We start from the raw sequence: 16,037 nt of genomic DNA, 5'->3' as shown, positions 1-16,037 counted from the left end.
TTTAGATTCCACTTATCATAATAAGTTGCAATTTTATACTATAAATCAAAGAAGAATATTTTGCCTGTTGCACCAAGAAAATAACAGATTTATTTGGCTAGTAAATGAATCTCCTGAATTTGCTATCAACCAAATATGTGATATTTTATTATAAATGTTATGAAATTAAAGGGAACAGAAAATTATTAGTCCAATAAATAAGGATATGGTTATCCTTATTTAAAGTTTTTACCTTAATCAGGACATGACATTATATATTACAAAATGTGTATTTGGTTTTCAGGTTTGTGTTGAGGATTAAACAAAAAACTGCACAGAATATAAAGTACATAAGTACTTATGTGGATAAAACATGTCCTTACTCCTATTTCTACATATTATTTTTCTTTGTTTACTTGTTTTATTTTGTTTTCATAGCAAGCTATGAAAATGGTCATACATTTGTGTTCTCTAAACTGATGCTAGCACTCATCTTTTCCCCCCTAAAAGTTTCCCCACAAAATATAATATGTTTTTCTATTAGACCGGTTGTGGATTAGTAGTTTTCAGAAGAATTAGATGAATTTTAATGTGCATATATTTTCTTTGTAATTTATAAATGAACCTTTCATATTCACCAACCTTCCATATTCACCTAACATAAACCATATTACCAGTTCTCAGTATTTTAATCTTCTGATATAGTATTAAAATATAGAAGATACAAGCAGTAAATCTTAATGTTTTATTTTCAAAATATGTTCCACTTTTGCATTTGAATTTATTCTCAGTCTACTTAAAAGCAAATGTTAAAGCTCACGAGAGGATAGCTGTTATTTTCAGCTCCTCCTCAAACCATCCTTGCAGCCGATTGAAAACCAGGATGGAGGAAATTAGCCGAATTTGATACAGTTCAGCTGAAGCTGAATGTTCCTTTATCTAATCTTAAGGGGATCAATAGCAGAAAATTCTTTTCCCTTAAACTTACGGACTTAAAACAACTTTGAAAAGCTAATAAATTACTAGGCAAAACGGGTTTTATTCAATAACCATGAAAGAAAATATACCAAAATGACTCTCTATAGTTAATATTTGAATAAATAATATATTCAAGACATTTTTATTAAAATATTTTTTTAAACTTCTCATTTTAAGATCAGATGAAAGATATGCCTCTTGAAGGATTTTTACTTCGATGAACAATCTTATACTTCCACATTTACATAACGTTCAAAATAAAATACATTAAATACATGGGGCACTAATTTTTATTAAAGAAGCAACAAGAATCAAAATATTTCTTTAAAATGTGATCAATCTAATTTAAAATAAGATAAATGGAAATTCAATCTATTTATGCAGTAAGCAGAATAATGCCCCTTGCCTCACAGATATCCATATTCTAATCTTCAGAATCTGTGAATATATTCAGTTTCATGGCAAAGGGGAATTAAGGTTGCAGATAGAATTAAGCTTACTACTCAGCTGACTTTAAGATAGGCAGATTACCCAGGATTATCCAGATGGATCAAATTTAATTGCAAGAGTACTTAAAGGTAGAAAAGAGAGGCAGGAGAGTGAGTCAAAGGAAGATGTGAGTGTTGAAGAAAGGCACGCAGAGATGTAACAGTTGTTACTCAAGATGGAGGAAGGGGGCCATGCGTTAAAGACTGTGGGCATCATCTTAAAGCTGGAAACGACAAGGAAACAGATTATGCTCTAGAGACTCCAGAAGGGAATGTAACTCTTCTGACTCCCTGATCTTCTTTTAGCCCAATGAGACCCAGGCTGGACTGCTGAACTACAGAACTGTAAGTTGTTTTTCATTGTTTTTAAGCCACTCAGTTTTTGGAAATTTGTTAAAGCATCAGTAGAAAACTAATGCAATACATCATACTTTTCGTATCAGAGCAAAAGGGCAAAATACACACACAATATATGGGTTTACAAGGTGTGTGTGTGTGTGTGTGTGTGTGTGTGTGAAGTTGACTTTAGTTGAGTCAATTTTACAATACTATCCAAAATTTCAAATATGCCTTTTGTCTTTATAATCCCATTTCTGGTAGCTTATTCTAAAGTTGTATTTACATGTATGGAAAATATGTGCACAAAAATGTTGATTTAAGACAATTTAACTTAAAAAATTTGAAATAATGAAATACAGATCAATGAATAATCGCTTCCTATGCCTCTGTGTTTGTGTAGGTGTTGCTTTCATAGACTGTATAGCTATAGCTTCAAAGAAAGACATCTTGGCAGATGGAGACAACTGAGGGTTAATTACTTTCAAGAATAAATTTTTGCAAATTTGAATGTTGTACCATGTGCATAAACAACTTATTAGAAATGGGTTGGTGAATTTAAAACTGAATGATATCTCAAATTTCAGGGCTAATGGATAGTGATTTTTTAAAAATGTTATAGAGGTTTGGGTGAGAGTTGGAAAATCTAGTCTTCTAATTCTGGCCCACTTTTTGTTGGGGTTAAAGAGTTTTTGCTGACATCCTCATAGATTTTTCTTGAATCATGATAGATGAAATTGCAACAGTTTTCTTTGTCATAAGGTTAAGCGAAAAAACATAAAATGAGTAAACAGCAAATAGAAGACTTTGTAGAACAGCTGATAACTATCTTGTTTGAAACAAATTAAGTCACTGGTACTTGAGCCATTCGATAGGTAAGGTTTCAGGTGTATCAGGGTAAACAATTAGAATAAAAAAGCCCTTCTATAAGGGGTTTGTGCTGAGGATGAAGTGATTCTTCTCACCTGGGACTTGCAAAGGAGACTACGGTATGTGTAGCTCACTTCGAAGTGTGCTGTAGGTATGATGAGAAAAACCATCCATTTGTAATTGCTACTTTTAAAGGCAGATGGGAGGAATGGGAACTCTCCCAATAAATCAGTTACACTTTTAAGAGAGCCGCGTTGGACTACTCCCATGGCATTTCCTCCAGTGAAGAAAGTTGTAACAAATAACCTCGGATATTCCTAAAGTCAGCAATCCAAAGAGTGTTTATCATTCAGTCTTGGTTCCAAACCCCTAGGAAAAGAATATGGTGATGGCCATATGGGCCTCCTAGGAAATGTTTATTATATGTTGCATAAGAACCCTATGGGTCATAGGTCTGCTGCTATACATAGAGTGGAGAGGTACCACTGGGTGAAGACAAAATACAGTGGCTGGGCACTTGGTGGGATAGGGCTCAGATGAGCAGCTGTATTTTCTCTAAAATGAAAATGAGTCTAAGTTTGATAGGCTCAAGAAACAGAAAAAATAACCACAATATGGAGTAGGGTACATGATGGTAAATCCTCTCATACAGATCAGAACTGTCTTAACTTAATTTTGTTCTTATTTAATTTTATATGAATTTTTGCATAACACTAATCAATGTATCCAACAAGGTAATAGAATAAATATATTGAATTAAATGAATTATGAAAAGTAACAGTTTAAAGAAATATGCTATTTTAATTTTAAATACAATATAAAGTGCTTAGATAGTATGAAGTCCTTAGAATCAGTTAGAAATGTTTGGACAATGCATAAACATCCTATATATTTCAAAATAACAACTATTGAAATTCATTAATACAAATATATCTAGTAAGTCAAAGTGCTTTTATAGCTCTTAAAATTTTTGCTATAGTTACAAAAGATATGATTGCATATTGCTCTGAAAAAAAAAAAATAGAATAGAACAACAAACAAAATCAATGGAAAATTATATATATATATATATATATATATATATATATATTTTTATGATCTTGTATATAAGCTTGATTCTGGAAAAACTTTTTCCTGAAAACTAAAGAGGACATTTTTTTAAAGCCACAAACTTCATATAAAGAGAGTTAGGAGAGCTGAACTCCTTCCTCATCTATGCAGCCTCGGTGCTTTCAAAAAAGCAATTTTAAGTGTGTCACAAGGTCAACTGTGGACTCTAAAGTAGTAAATCCACATATTTCCAGCATAGTTTCATGGCAGAATTACATGCTTTCTTTCATAGGACAAAAGGCAATGAAAAGGAGAAATAGCATCTGCTCAGCTTTAGGCCTGATTAAGGGAAATTAGTTCCATCAGCATATGTAAATGCCGATTACTTACCTAGCAGAATCTTAGAGCAGTAAAGAAGCATAAATGTTAGCTGGTACAAACTTGTCTCGGTAGTCTGGGCTTGAATACTATTGTCCTAAGTGGTTTACTCAAAATCAACCAACTACGACAAAACTGAAACTTGAATACATGTTTTGTTATTTCTTAATGGACTAAGCGTCTCTAATATTTGCCTGCTTGGTACCAACTTGTTTGAGGAACTGTCCCCATTCTACACGTGTTTCTGATTTTCTACCAATCACAGAGCCTCAGGTGCAAACAATGGTCTTAGGACCTAAGTTTTCACTTGGGGCATTTTTCTTTAGGGAAATTTTCTCAGTAGTGATTTATTGGGACAGTAGTCTATTTGAACTTAATCATGTTATGCAGCATCGTGAAGAAACTTCTCATGAGTCACAGCTATTGAAAACTGAGTCGACATCTTTGCCTTTTTTTTCTTGGTTTTGGGGTGAAAGCTGAGTATAATCATTAAGGTTGAAATCAGGTATAGATTTTTCATAAATGCCTTTTGTCAGGTTGAGGAAACTGTCTTTATTCCTGTTTTGCCTAGTGCTCTTTATCATTATTCGATGTTGATTTTTGCTAAAAACCGTTTTCTGCACAATTTGAGATAATCATATGGTTTTCAAGAATTTGTGTGTGTGTTCACGGAGGATATTTGTTTGTAGTTTGTCAGGTTTTGGTATCAGGATAATTCTGGTCTTATAGAAGTATTAGAAAATGTTTGCTTTATTTCCTGAAAAAGTTTGTTTGAATTTACTTCTCTAAATGTTTTGTAGAATGCATGGTGATTCTTCACTGCATGGTTCACTTTCCAATTTCTTTAAGTGTCAGCCCCCTAGCTTTTCTAATTGTCCTCAGTGGAAAAAGTAGTCTGAATTACCTGGTCATCTGGTACAAAAGCATAAAAGAACTTGGTAGTGGCTCTTCTTTCTTGGTTGGAGATGCTGATGAAAGAAGTCAAATTGAAATTGACTCATCTCAGTACCTATAAAGGGAAGCAGAAATGCACAATATCCTCTTAGCTTTACCCCTAAAATGTGTCTAATTACCTGGGTGAGTCAAGTGAAGGAGAAATATTCAAAATATTAAAGCGCTGATTAATGATTACTAAAAATGCATAATATCACAGACGTTTTAATCTAACAGTCATTGTAATGACACGTAAGACAGGCGATTATATAAATGCTGTACTCTGTTTGCCCTTGGTTTTTCTAACGTAACCCTGAATTTATCTCATGCCTTTTTCTTCATGATTGCAACACTTCTGTTCTATATACTGTTGCTACACAACAAATTATGGTGCTGTAACACATTTTATTATACTCAGGGATTTTTTTAAGGTCATCTATTGCATATAGCACATAGGAATGCCTTCTCTTAGATATACAATGTTTGGAGCTTCAACTGGAAATAATCAATAGGCAACTTATTTTGCTCACCTCAAGATACTGAAAACCTGCCCTTGTGAAACTTGGGCTCCCATTTGTCCCAGAGCATTTGGGGAAAATATGTATTGAAGAGTCATAGGCAGTTCAAGGCCATGAAGAGTCATGGCCTTTGTGATCAGACAATGATTTTCAAAAGGCTAATCCAGTGATGCACTTAATTAAAACCTTCAGTTTAAATGCCACTTTAATTTTAGGTTTTCAAGTTTTATATCATTGATCCATTGCCTTCCCCTTTAGAGGGGAGAAATGCATTACCCTATAAACTCCATTACATAGTGTTGTGAACAAGGAGTATCACTGATGGACCACTGGTTTTTGTCATCTCACCATTGCTAGGAAGGTGGTGAACCAACTATTCCAAAAGTTATCTGAATATATTTAATGTAGTCTTGAAGACTGAATGCTAAAACTCTTTAGCTAAAAAGTCTTAAAGAAACTCAATTGCTTATGCAGGGAGTATTTTGTGATTACAGAGCCTTTGATAATCTACCAGGAGTTTATATTACCTAATGCATTTCGATAAAGCATAACTTTATTAAGGTTTGTTAATGTGATTTTCTTTTTAGTAAGTATATGTATTAGTCAATCCAAAATTTTCTCCAAGCAAATACCATTATAGTCATATTCAGTGACAAATATCCGTGTTTGTCTTTTCTGCATTTTGAAACAGAATAATTTTATGATAAATATCTTCAGTTAATGGATACTTCATTACTTCTACACATTGTACAAGCAAGTCTTGATAGGTTTCTATACTTTGACAGGCAAATTTCATTCCTTATCATAGCTCAAGTTACTATTAAAATATAAATCTATAATATATATCTAGATACTTTTCAGAGAATATAACTTCAAATTTTCTATGTTATGCTTCTCAAAATGTCAAGATACAGAAGTCTACATAACCCTTCCTTAGAGATGTTGAAGAAACCATATAATTTCCATTTGGAGATGATTCACAGTGCAGCTACTGAGAAAAATCATATCCGTTATTGACTCTTTTGACTATGACTAATAGCGTAAGACGAAATTTGATAAAAAGGACCTATAAATTTGATTATCTAAAATAGAAGAGTATTTCAGTTTGCATCTTTAAACATTCCGTAGGAGTTTGTTGTTCAAAATTTCAGTCATTTTTCAGTTTTTTGCATTATATTTATCTTATAAACCTCTCTATATTAGAAAATTTATTTGGCTATAATTTGAGAGCCAGTAAAATAGAGTAAAATCCTTTAAGTTAATACATTTAAAGTCATACTTTGACCCATAGTATATGCTTCGAGAAGCAATACTTGGACTACCCAAGCCTTTGCTCAAGATTTCCAAAATTACAGTAACAAGTACTTAAAAAGTAGTATTTGGACATGCCTTCCCTATTATGCAATTAATCTCCTCTTTGACAAGAGACCTCTCAGGGATCATTCATAGATTTAACCATTAAGCACAAAGAGGCCTACTGAGGACCATCTTTTTTTAGTTGGTCATCCGGCCTCGTAACAACAGCTCTGTCATGTGGCCAGAATGAACTATGATTTTTAGGTATGGGTTAGATAGGAGGGAGAAAGAAGTATGAATGTCTTGCAATGGAGTTTAGCCTAATGAACTTTAGTAAAAATGGGGGCTTTACATATCTTTCCTTGCTCAGTGGAGATGTCAGCTTTTGGCTGTGAGGTCACAACATATTTCCAAAATTATTACTGTGATGTTGTTATTCTTTGTGAATATTGACAGTCCTGAAGGTCCTAGAGTCAAGGAGTAGGGGATATGAGTAAAGGCAAGACTCAGGTATTCATGACTCCCTAAAAATGTTAATTATGTAAAACTTGTTTATATTTTATTTTTAGATTATTTACATTTTTATATGAGTATCTAGATTAGTGTCTTTTTTCCACTTTGTAAGAGGTGTAGTGAAGTGAACACTGAATAGACTCTCTCAACTTCTAATTTTTCAGGCCAGATGAACTAGAGTTTATATCTAACTAGTACTATTATCCAGGAGAAAAAAAGGATCCAGAAACATAAAGTATGAAAGGAGAGGTAAAAGATGTGGAGTTATACATCCCCCAAATCCCAAATTCCCTAACATGTTGAATAGAAAAGCTTATGAAGAATATACCCAAGCTGTTGTCAATTGTTACCTCTTAGGAGGAAACTTAAATTAAGGGTTGGTGATTAAGGGTTTATGGCAGTATTTGGTTTTGTTTTTCATCTTTTGCTGTTAGAATACCTTTACAGTGAAAATGTGTGTATTCCTCCTGAGTTTAAAAAATGTAAAATATGAAATATAAATGTCTAGGAAAATAACAGCAATCATAACTATGAAAAGGATAGTGATCAGGACATTTTGCATTCTTTAATTTTATACCCTTTTGTGTTTAATTTCTTTTTACAGCTAGAATGTGTTCATTCATGTTTGCAGCACTTAATTTTTAATTCTTTTCCACTTGACATTGACAACTCAAGCTTCTTTCCTTCCCTCTCTTCCTGGCTTTTTCTGTTTCCTTTCTATTCACCTGTGTTTGTCAGCCTAGTCCTCCACTGTTACATCTCATGGATTAATAATGGCAGTTGATGCTTAGATGTGAGTTATATCTTAAGAGTATGGTAGAAAACAGTGGAGTAAGCTATTAACCTGTAAAATTGTGTTCGACACATCAGCCTTATGGAAAGTATGCATGTCATTCATGAATTGGCTTATATTCTTGTTCCCAGAAAATTGCCAGTGAAAGATCTATATTCATCAGACCGCCTTATATCTTAAGGAGGAAATGTTGGCAGGTGTTAACATAGTTTAGAATATACAATATAAAAAAAGTTTGCTTATAAATATTACATAGGCCTCAAATTTTCCACATTTTTTGCTAAGATGTTTCTAGCATTTAGGACATAAGTTTAGCAGAAATAAACATAGCAGCTTAATGTGTATTTATACATTGGGAGATGACAAGTCAACAGTGCAAATTTCCACTTTTCTCAGGCACAATTAGGAATTCTCACATCTAAAAACATATCTGAGGAACTATTATAAATGGAAGAAAAGTCCATCTTTCTTAATAATTAACAATTTAACAAGAATGGTTTTTTGTATTCACCCTGTGAAAATACATTCTGAATGCAAATAGAATCGTAATTTTTGTTAGACATTTTACTTGCTGCTTCTGTTTGAAAATAACTCTGCACACATGAGCTCATCAAGAGACCATTCTTCTTATTCAGATTTCAGCTAAACTGTCAATGCTTTAGAGAATTCTTCAAGAAACTAGGTAAAACATCTCTCTCTTCTCCCTCCCCAACCAAGATACTATTTATCACATTATCCCCTAAATCCTTAAAAACTCTAACCACTGTTCAATTATCTCCTTAAAATAATACTTAAGCACCACAGTAGTAAACAAAAATAAATAAACAATCTCTTTGTTTATTCCTGCATCTCCATTATCTATAACGATATCTAATATCAAGTAGCTACCCTATAAATATTTTTGAATGAATACATTTTAATTATTGAATAAATACCAGCAAATGAGTAACAAATCTAATATTATTCTACTGGTGTACCCTGCCTTCACCTTGTCTAGATTATATTTGATCAGAAAGAGAAGGGTAAGATTTCTTCCAATGCCAATGGAGATGATCCATGTTACGACTATCGCTGCGAATTTTCTCAGCCATATGGTTGGCGAATTCTGGCTTCCACAATCTTGCAAGTGCTGCTGGTCTATGTCTTTCTAAAATTATGCTCATCCGGCTCCCTGCCTGGTCTATAGCAGTTGTTCAGGAAGGAAATTTCTGCATCCAGTTACCCCACACTGATAAAACATGGACAACAGGTAAAAAAATTTCAGTATCTCAAGTAGCCACTGTTTATTTCAAGTAACTAACTTTTAAACTTCTAAACTCTTGATTACAAACACATTTTCTATTCTGATAATTATTAGCCACAACGTACATTTCTTTATATGCCACACTGAGCAAGAATGTTGGGCCAAGAAATTTTCTAAATATTTTCTTACTGAGATACTTCTCATGAAGATCACATAGTAAATAAATAGTATGATAAATAGACATAGGTATGCATGAAAATATAGAAACAGAGGTAGACAGCATACTAATTTTTAAGGAGCATAAACTAAAAGAGTAAGGCTCAAAAACAGTATTCATACAAAAAGGAACAGAAATTGAAACATAACAGTGGATAACACATGGGCTTGCTGTGCCGTAGGTGTGAAATAGGCAGTGGCAGCTGAAAGTTCAGTTCCTGATAAATGGAACTAGAAATGCTGCACAAGATATGGGAAACTAACTCTAATCTTACTGCTTGAACCCTGTGTCCAATCAAGGTGTATATCAATGAGTGAAAAACTACAGTTGATTTGACTTAAATTCTTAAAATTTTAAGATAATTATAGATTAACTACAGTTCTAAGAAATAATAGAGAACACATATATTCTTTCCCCCAATGAGAATATCTTGCAAAATTGTAGTGTAATATTGCAACCAGGATATTGGCATTAATATAATTAGAATACAAAATGTATCTATGACGCCAAGGATCCCTTATGTTTTTCTTTTACAGCCACATCAGGCAAGCACTAAGCTGTTCTCTATCTCTACAATTTTGTCAGTTCAACAGGTTTTTTTTTTTTAAATGATTGACTTTTTTTTTTTTAATTATGTATTTATTTATGGCTGTGTTGGGTCTTCGTTTCTGTGCGAGGGCTTTTTCTAGTTGCGGCAAGCGGGGGCCACTCTACATCACGGTGCGCGGGCCTCTCACTATCACGGCCTCTCTTGTTGCGGAGCACAGGCTCCAGACACGCAGGCTCAGTAACTGTGGCTCACGGGCCCAGTTGCTCCGCGGCATGTGAGATCTTCCCAGACCAGGGCTTGAACCCGTGTCCCCTGCATTGGCAGGCAGATTCTCAACCACTGCGCCACCAGAGAAGCCCAGTTCAACAGATTTTTTTAAAAATAATATGCTATCTAATATTTTAGGATTTACTTTTTTCACACCATATAATTCTCTGGAGAGTCATCTTATTTTTTGTGCATATCAATAATCTATTCCTTTTTATTGCTGAAAAGTATGTAAGGGATGGATGTACCAGTTTGGTTAACCATTCATTCATTCATTGGAAGGCATCTGTGTGGTTTGCAGTTTTGGGACATTATAAATAAAGCTGCTAAAAAAAACTTGGGTACAGGTTTAATTACTAAAGTAATTCTTCATTTCTTGGGGATAAGTGCCAAGGAGTGCATTGATTGTTTCTGGAATCTAGACACTAAGTGACCCTAAAACTCAGTCAAAATCTTTTCCAGAGAGAATCTACCATTTTACCTTCCCACCAGCAGTATAGAATGATCTGTTTTTTTCCATACCCTTGGTAGCACTTGGTGTTTACACTTTTTAAAAAATTTTAAAATTTTAGCCATTCAGTTAGGTATATACTGCTATCTCATTGTGGTATTTTAAATTGCATTTCCCTAATGACTATGATGTTGAAGATCTTTTCATGTGCTTATTTGTCATCTATATATCCTCTTCTGTCAAAAGTCTCTTCATATATTTTGCCCATTTTTTAGTTGAAGTTCTTGTTCTTAAGTTTTGTTGATACATTATTCACATAGTCTAGATACTAGTCTTTGTCAAATACGTAGTTTGAAATGTTTTCTCCCATTTTGTAGCTGCTTTTTTTTTTTCAATTCATCAGTTTTTCCTTTTATATCTTGCACTTTGGTGCCAAATCTAAGACCTTTCTTCCTAGCCCTAGATCTCAAATATTTCCCATTTTTGCATGAAAATGAAATAGTCTTATGTTTTACATCTTGTTGCATGAACAATTTTGTGTAATTTTTGTAAGGTGAGACTTAGGTTATGGTTCATTTCTTTTTCACCTGTTGAGGTACAATTCCTCCAGGACCTTTTACTTTTGAGACTATCATTCCTCTGTTGAATTGCTTTTATGTAGTTGGGCATATTTGTTTCAGTGTCTCTCTAGGCTTTTTATTTAATTCCATTGGTCTACCTCTACCTCTCCATCAATTTCACACAATCTTGATTATTATGAACGTATGTCTTGAATTTGCATAGACTTGTATGAGCTATTCTAGTGCTGTTTGCTATTCCATATAATTTTGGAATAATCTTATCTATGTCTGTAAAAATGAATTTGTGATTTTGAGAGCAGTTATTCTAAACCTTTATTACTTTGGAGAAAATTGACAATTTAAAAATTGAGTTTTCCCATCCATGAAATTAGTGTGCCTCTTTATTTAGATCTCTGGACTTATTCATCAGTGTGATGATTTTTCAGCATACAATTCCTTTACATGTTTTTTATATTCACACCAAAGTATTTCATAGGCATATGCAATAATAATGTATTTAATTTTGGTGTACTTGTGGTCATTGCTAGTGTTTCAAAATAATTTTTTTGTATATCATGTATTCTGTGATCTGAATGGAGTTGCTAATTAGTTATGAATGTATATTCCTTGATTTTCTATGTAGACAATCATGTCATCTGAAAATAGGGCCAGGTTAATTTTTTCTTTTCTAATCTATGTGCCTTTTATCTCCCTTATTATGCTTCATTATACTATCTAGAAGTTCCAGTTGTGTGTTGAATAAGAGGGCTGAAAGTGGACATCTTTGTTAATATGTCGGATTATACTGATTTTCAAATATTGTACCAGTCTTGCATTTCTAGTGTAAATCCCACTTGATCATGGTGTAGAATTCTTTTTATATATTGCTGAATTTTATTTGATAATATCTTGCTAAGGACTTTTGTGCCTATTTGATTGTGGATATAAGCCTGCATTGTTCCTTTTTGTTCTGTCTTTGGTTTGGAATTGAGAAAATAATAGGGTCCTAAAATAAATTGGAAGTGTTTCCTCCTTTTATTTTCTACAAGATAATATATAGAATTGATGCTAATTCATTGAACATTTGGTAGAATTCTTCAGTGAAATTATGTGGGTCTGGGAATTTATTTGGGGGAGCTTTTAAATTATGAATTCAAATTCCTTAGTTAAAGGCTAATCATATTGTCTGATTTGTATTAGATATGTTCTGGTAATTTTATATTTTTCCAGGAAATGGTTCATTGCATTTAAGTTATCAGGTTTAGGTGTGTAAAATCGTTGATAATATTCCCTATTATACTTTTGCTGTTTATATTTCAGACCTGATATTGGTAATTTGTGTCTTTGTCAGTCTTGGTAGCAGTTTATCAATTTCATTGTTCTTTCTGAGAACCAATTTTTTGCTTTGTTGAGTTTTCTAAATCTGTGTTCTCTTTTAAATTCCATTTATTTCTGCTACTTTATTTTCTTCCTTTTTTGTTCTATATTTATCTTGGCCTTTTTAATCTAGATTGTTGATGTGGAACTTGAGAATAATATTGTAAGACCTTTCTCCTAGTCTAATATATACTTTTACATATGACCACTTCCAAAAGATGGAATAAAATAGCAGAAAAAAACACAAAATTCATGTGAGAAATCATATTATGGTAGATATAACAATCCCTTATAGAAATTTAAGTGAACAAGTGTAAATGAGTAAGATTATCTTAAAAGATTTTTAAAATATGCTGTTTACAGAAAACATAGCTTTAAATATAAGAATGTAGAACATTGAAAATTAAAAATAGAAAACATGTAACATGTAAAACTAATCAAGATAAAATAGATTAAAAAATATATATAGACGTTGTCCTTGATATGATGTGATTAGCGTGGTACTTTACCTCAATGGTTTACCTACCAAAAAAATAAATAAATAACTTCATTCTAATCATGAGGAAAACATCATACAAATTCAAATGGAGGAAACCTACAAAATCATTACACAGTACACCCCAAAACTGTCAAGGTCATCAAAAACAATGAAAGCCTGAGAAACTATCAGTCAAGAGGGAACTAAGGAGATAAAATGGCTAAACGTAATTTAATTCCTGGATGGGATCATGAAATAAAAAGGACACTAGGTAAAACTAAGGAAACCTAAATAAAATATGGAGATTACTTAATAATAGGTCAATATTGGTTTATAAATTATAATAAAACTACCATAATAATTAGTGTAAGATGCTAATAATAGGGGGAGCTTAGTGTAGAATTTATGGGCACTCTAAAGATGTATACAACATGGTTAACAGGTATATCCTTATTAACAACAATAAAACATGATTTTAACGTTGAAAAACTACTTTTTTAAAAAAGCGTACAGGAGTCATCTCATTATAGTGTGTCTTAACAAACTCCCCCCAAAATAATTATGAATATAGTTTGAGACCACAGTGGAATATAACTAGAAATGTTCAAATTCCTAAAAATTTGGAAAGTGAATATTGTACAAAAAGATAAATCCATTATATGAAAGAAATTATAATGTAAATTAGAAAATATTTTAACTGAAGGTATATTAATATGCCATAAAACTTTGTAGAATTCAACTTAAGATATGCTTATAGTGCAACTTACAGTCTCAAGTGTGTATATTTGAAAGGAAAAAGACTGATTATCAGTGATCTAATTAGAGAAGCATATAGAGGAAATAATGAAAATAAGAATGATAAGAAATTAGTGAAATAGAAAACAAATGAACAATAAGGAAGTTAGCAAGCCGAAAGTTGATTTTTGGAAATACGTTGAATGATGGAGGCATAGAGAGAAAATAGATTACCAATATCAGTGATTTATAACAATGTAGCTTATTTGGTGTCAATTTAGCTTTTCAATTTTAGCTTTTAGGAATAATTCTGTTCCTACACACCTCTGCCCACCCATTTATACTGATGTTGTCATAAATTGCATATTTAATTTTAATGAATGTTTCTTTTAAATCATGTAGGAAATACAAAGTAGAGTTACAAACCAATAATGCAATAATACTTGGTTTTATCTTTGCCTATGTATTTACCTTTACCAGCACATTTATTTCTTTATGCAGCTTTGAGTTTTTGTCTAGTGTCTCTTCATTTTAACCCAAAAAACTCCCTTTAATATTTATTGTAGGGAAAGTCCAATGTTAACAAACAAAAGCAAAGGGAGTTTATCTGGGAATGTCTTGTTTTATCCCTCATTTTGAAGGGTCTGCCACAAATAGAAATCTTCACTGGCAATTTTTTTCATTCTTAGTGCTTTCACGATGCTCTTTGTCTTTGACCTTTAGCAATTTGACGATATCGTTCTTTGGTGTGGATCGTTTTGAGTTTTTATCCTACATGGAGTTTTTTGAATAACTGGTTTGTGTTGATTCATGCCTGCCATCAAATTTTGGACTCTTGGGCCATTTCTACAAATACTCTTTCAGTTTCTTCCTCTAAGTCTTATCCTTCTGGGACTCACATCATGTATGTTCGTCCTCTTGGTCATTTTCCAAGGATCCCTTAGGCTCTGTTCTCTGTTCACTTTTCTTTTCCTTTTTTATTTTTTTTCTCTTCTACAGACTAGATAATCTCAATTGTCCTATATTCAAGTTTACTGATTCTTTCTCATGCCTATTTAAATCTACTGTTGAACACTTTAGTGAAATTTTCATTTCAATCATTGTACTTTTTAGCTCCAGAATTTCCATATGGTTCCTTTTCATAATTTTTATCTCTTGATTGATATTCTCCTTTTGTACAAAAATTATTTTCCTGGTTTCCTTTAGTTATTTCTCAATGGTTTCCTTTAGTTCTTGAGAATATTTAAGATAGTTGATGTAAAGTTTTTGCCTGGTAAGTTCAATGTCTAAACTAACTTCAGGGATAGTTTTTATAAAACGTGTTCCCTTTTTTTTAAAGGGGGGTGTACTGCTATGATTCTTTGAATTTGTTTTTTGTTGTTGAAAACTGGACATTTTCATATTATAGTAACTCTAAATCAGATTTTTGCCATTCTAACTAATAAGTTAACAAGATCAATAGAGACTACAATTGAAGTCATTTAACTAGAAATATACAACTAGAGAATCACATTTAACAAATGGTGCAATTTACAGAAACATCAATACATTTAAATGCCTATGAATAAAGCTGACAAATGATATGCATGCTCTCTGTCCCAAACTGTAAAACAGTATCATAACTCTCACCACTATTATTCAACATAGTTTTGAAAGTTTTAACCACAGCAATCAGAGGAGAAAAAGAAATAAAAGGAATCCAAATCGGAAAAGAGGAAGTAACTCTGTCACTGTTTGCAGATGACATGATACTATACATAGATAATCTGAAAGATGCTACCAGAAAACTACCAGAGCTAATCAATGAATTTGGTAAAGTAGCAGGATACAAACTTAATGCACAGAAATCTCTTGCATTCCTATACACTAATGGTGAAAAATCTGAAAGAGAAATTAATGAAACACTCCCATTTACCATTGCAACAAAAAGAATAAAATACCTAGGAATAAACCTATCTAAGGAGACAAAAGACCTGTATGCAGAAAATTATAAGACACTGATGAAAGAAATTAAAGATGATACAAAC

General features: G+C 32.5%; 1 long non-coding RNA gene and 1 pseudogene across 1 annotated transcript in view; both read left to right on the top strand.

Annotated features, from left to right (window-relative positions):
* The first annotated feature begins 1,603 nt into the window (after window positions 1-1,603).
* The window catches only part of LOC132363714 (uncharacterized), a 428,528-nt gene continuing 414,094 nt past the window's right edge, over window positions 1,604-16,037 (top strand). Inside the window, exon 1 of the long non-coding RNA XR_009502646.1 lies at window positions 1,604-1,790. This is a non-coding gene — a long non-coding RNA (uncharacterized LOC132363714). The remainder of the gene's footprint in view (window positions 1,791-16,037) is intronic.
* Window positions 2,506-3,191, top strand: LOC132362060 (protein BTG4-like; annotated as a pseudogene).

This window comes from Balaenoptera ricei, chromosome 3 (genome assembly GCF_028023285.1).
Source record: "Balaenoptera ricei isolate mBalRic1 chromosome 3, mBalRic1.hap2, whole genome shotgun sequence".
NCBI classification, from domain to species: Eukaryota; Metazoa; Chordata; class Mammalia; order Artiodactyla; family Balaenopteridae; genus Balaenoptera; species Balaenoptera ricei.
The sequence above is the reverse complement of the archived record's forward strand: the minus strand, read 5'-3'. Positions and strand labels throughout refer to the sequence as shown.